The sequence below is a fragment of the Miscanthus floridulus genome, chromosome 17 (assembly GCF_019320115.1).
Source record: "Miscanthus floridulus cultivar M001 chromosome 17, ASM1932011v1, whole genome shotgun sequence".
In the NCBI taxonomy this organism is placed as follows: Eukaryota; Viridiplantae; Streptophyta; class Magnoliopsida; order Poales; family Poaceae; genus Miscanthus; species Miscanthus floridulus.
This window is the reverse complement of record NC_089596.1, coordinates 63,404,749-63,409,563: the sequence shown is the minus strand read 5'-3', so window position 1 is coordinate 63,409,563 and position 4,815 is coordinate 63,404,749.

Here is a 4,815-nt window from a genome sequence, read left to right as displayed (position 1 = left end):
GAAAACTCTATAGCAATTATGGTTGTTTACTTGTTTAGTGCCACTAGGTGATGCTCCACTCTGTATGCGCATTAGAACTAGTGACGCGGTGAGGAAGCAAGTGAAAAAGTTTTGAAAATGCTAACTCTATGCTTAGGACGCATTTGGAGTTAGCACATTTCAAAAGATATTTGAGAGAGTGGCCAATTGGAGGGTTTTGTAGGTGAAAGGTCCTAAAGGGCTGGAGGGGGGTGAATAGCCTAATAAAATCTCTACAAAAACACTAGAGCAACTAATTAGTCAATTAGAAAGCAAAACTTTTAGCTCTAGCACTACACAAGGGCTACAATCCACCTATTCCAACAATTCTAGTAGATTATGATCTCTAGGCACACAAGAGAGGCTAAGTCACTAACTTACTCTAGTTGAGCTAGCTACCATGCAAAGTTAACTAAACAACTAACTAAGCTACTCAACTAACCACTTCTACTCAGAGAGCTACTCTACACAAGTAAGAGGAATGTAAATGCAAGAGTGTAGAGAGATTATACCGCACGTGGCAAGAGATGATCAATCAATCAATAAGCACCAAATGAATGCTGGGAGAATACCAAAGAGGCAAGTGACACAAGATTTTTCTCCTGAGGTTCATGTGCTTGCCGACATGCTAGTCCCTATTGTGTCGACCGTTCACTTGGTTAAAAAAAAAATTGGTTTGTATGACATAAGCACACTGTCATGGTAGGTACAAAATTGGTCATAAAAAGTGTCTTATGACAAAAAAATAGCGTCATGCCGGTCGTCATATAACGACCATCACATAATGTACCTTGTGACGATAATATTGAGAACCGTCACAAAATGTTATGACCTTTTGTGATGGTTGTGTCTTTCCATCACATATTGTTATCTTTTATGACGACTATAACTGTCACATATTGGTCAGTCAACGCGTCACCTAATGTACGAAACATCATAAATGGTATGTGCGAGGACATTCTCAGATAAGTTTTTTTGACAACACAGAAATGTCATATATAAGTATGTGGATTTTGTGACGCCTAGATTTTGTCTTGTTTTGTATGGTAGTTAGAGACATTTTGAGACGACTGTATGGCGTCACAAATTGTCCTCTCATTCATGATGAGCGTGGCAGCCATATTCAGTGACGACACACTGATCTTTCATCACAACTCATAAAAGCATAATACACATATATATCAGCCAAGCCATCAGCCACAACATTCTCATCACAAGTCATAAATCATACACAATTCAATCAAGCCATCATGCATACACATAAATTCAAGACCAGAAGACAACGGTTCAACATGTTCCAGCACACTTGTTCCACCACATAGTTCCAGGTTCCATCAGGCATGTTCCACCATAAGAGGTTCAAACATACAGAGGTTCCACCACAAAGGTTCAAACATACAAATAGATTGCACATAGTTCTGACAAAGTTCCAACCATAGAGTAAGTTCTAGCAAGGTAGCAAAAGCTTAGGCAAAGGCATCATCCTCAGACACTGCATTCATACCTACCTCAATCTTTGTGAAGTTTCAGGACAGCTCGTAGCAGTGCATTAGTCTCTTCAAACTTGGTATGCATCCCCTTCACTTCCTCTTGGGTCTGACGCAACAAACTTTGGTTTTCTTCAAGTGCAGCCTATTGAGCTTGAAGCTGTGCTTGCAACTCTTCCTGCTTCCTAGCAACTTCCTCTCTTTCTGCTTGGAGTGTTTCCTCAAACTGAGCTTGCAGGCATTCTTGTGCGGCTGTTGATGTGGACTGGCCAGTCTTCGATGGTCAAGGGACACCAATGTTAGGAAGGAAGGTAGATGAATGGCTGATCTGGCTGAGACAGTCAGCAACAATCTTGGAGGGAGACTTTTGTTCTTCTCCTTCTTCGGGCTCTCTTTCCTTCTCTGCAACCATTTGTTCCTACATAAAATGAATCCACTTAATAACAAGGCCATACAACAGTGTTGAACCAAGCATTTACTTGAGTGCAGTACATGCATGTATCCATTGATTTTGTAACTTACATATATTTCATTTGCAAGAGGAGTACGGCCATTTTGGGGACTACTCATACATTCCCTAAAGAAATCAACAGCATCTGGCTCCATGTTGTTGTACTTAGTCCTCTGCAGCATGTAAAAAACTTGGGATATAAGATTAGCCATAGATTATTTGTACATGCCAACAGTAAGATGCCAAAATATGTATGCACTATAGATCATACAAGTATTTGCCTCAGTATTTGCCTCTAGATTTTTTATGCCAACAACAAATACAATCACTAGCAAAGTCAACTAGTTATTGACAGTTCAAGAAAAACAACACAGGAACATGCATCAATGCAACCTGGACAGATCAAGAATAATAACTTGGCCTAAACAACACCTACTACTGATGATGATCATCTCTGATGACATAGCAATTCCTCTTGCAGATTTCAGTTTCAAATGGTCACCATAAAAGAATTGGAGCCTAAACACCTATTGATTATAGCTCACTCAGCACAGCACAAATATTATGAACATGGGAGCTCATCTCAGAAATAATCGGAGCACATGCTAACTTGACAGTTCAAAAGCACATGGTAATTACTAAGCTACAAATGTACAAAAGACATAGTATCTGTACCAGGCTATATCGATGGCCAATATAGGACCTAGCCTAGTCCTTTGATGAAGCTACACTTGGGCTCGGTTTACTTTTTTCTTAGCATATTTTTCCTGCACCACATGCAATACAGAGTTGTCATTCACATGCATAGTTTGCATTGCATATTAACAAAAGTAGATAATTCAGGCATGGGCCTGATTCTTTGGGTCACACCAGTACTCTACCATCTTGGTCCATTCCTCTTTCTTCATTTTAGGTGGAGGTTGCTTGACCAGCAGCTGTTCTTCTATTAGTGACTCGTTGAAGTACTTCTTTTTCAGGTGATACCTCATCAGCCTTACTCCCCTCTTAATGATATCAGTGCATGCAACTTTACTTGGTGCCTCATTCTTAACATCCACATCCAACCTTGACTAAAGCCACACAAATCATTTATTAGATACAATTTTTCACATGGGAGTAGAGTAATGCAAGAGAGTATTTGGAGGAGTGAAATAGCTGTCTCACCACCACTTTGTCAAGCACTTTTTTTACTTCTGCCTTTCCTGCATCATTGTCATAAAGCTTCCATGATGTGTAGATGGGCATGTTGTCTCTAAGGGCAACACTAGTTTCTGATGCCAGCTTCGCTGCCTGAAGTGGGACATCAGGTCTTTTCTTCCCTTCAGCCACTTGGATAGCTAGCTTCTTTCCTCTATTTAGCATCTTCTCTAAGCCATGACCCATGGTTTTCTTGCGGACATTCTTTGGGGACGCTGCATTGGCAAATAATGATCAAAATGTGTTATTAAAGCAGTAACAATTATAGATAATGAATGGAGAAACAAATGCTTAGAAACTCGTATTGTTTACCTAGAACTAAGTCATCTCTTGGTTCTCCTTCATATGTATGACCCTCTAAATTAGCGGCATCAAATTGCTCAGTTGACTCATTGATGTCATTGCTTTGCCTAGAGCTCTGTCCACCTGGTGAGGTGTCTGCAGGAACTGCTTGGTTAACACTAGTTGTGGGAGTAGGTTGCTGAGATAGGATAGTAGTGGCTCTAGGAGTACTATGCTCAGTGTTTGGACCAGGCAAAGACATGGCTACACTAGACCTAGTGAATCTAGGAGGACTAGGTATTGTGTTTGCACCAGGCACAGACATGGCTGCACTGGTCCTGGTGAATCTAGGAGGACTAGGTACTGTGTTTGCACCAGGCATAGACATGGCTACACTTTTCCTGGTGTATCTAGGAGGACTAGGCTGTGTGTTTGGAATAGGTGAAGACATGGCTGGACTGGTCCTGGTGACTCTTGGAGGAGTAGGCACTGTGTCTCTAGTTTCTGTGGTGTGGCTACCGCTTGTAGTGAGGTGGCCTTGTAGTTGGCTGCTACTAGAAATGGCATTTGGTTTTGGGTTGGCTTTTCAAAGTGTTCTTAGGAGGCAAGGGATGTCTTGGCCTAGGTGGTAGATGGTCTACAGGCAAAGGCATGGCTGCACTTTGCCTAGTGATTCTGGTTGGCGTGCGCGATGGCTGCTGGTTCATAGCCGCCATTGTTGCCACCTTTTGCTTCTTCTGTTGCGGGTGAGTTCCTAGAACCATTGGTCTTTCCTGGCAAGAGAAAATGCATCTTATTAATTATGAAAGAAGTGTCAAGTAGATTAATTAACTACAATGAAGTATATATGTTTCAAATGGAGAGACCAGAAACTTGTTAATTGTCCAAGTAATCCATCTCACCTCAGTATTGACCTCATTATTGAGGTCATCATCAGAATTATCATCACTGTCAGATTGGTTATCAATGTTAGATGAAGGATCATACTCAGTGTCAGATTTTGGATTGTCAGATACTAGTCTCTTCCCTTTGCCCCCTTTCTGTTTTCAAAAAACATCACTAACAGTCTGAGCTAACACCGGAATACCGAAAGACTTAAAAACTTCCTGAACATCCTTTACATTCGCATCCCTCTCTTGCTCGTACTTGGTTTTTGTCATTTTTGTATTACTTATTACAACCAAACGTAGAAAGAGCAAAAACTGGATTCAGTTTCTGTAAAAGAGTTGAAAAAACCTAACAGATTAGTAGAGAAATTGTAAACGAACCAAAAGGAGCAGTCTAATAGTTAGTCAAACCATTGAAATTGTAAATGAAACAAAATGGAGCTAATATCCTACTACTTTGTGTATCTTGATACAAAGAGCATGTCGGGGTGCC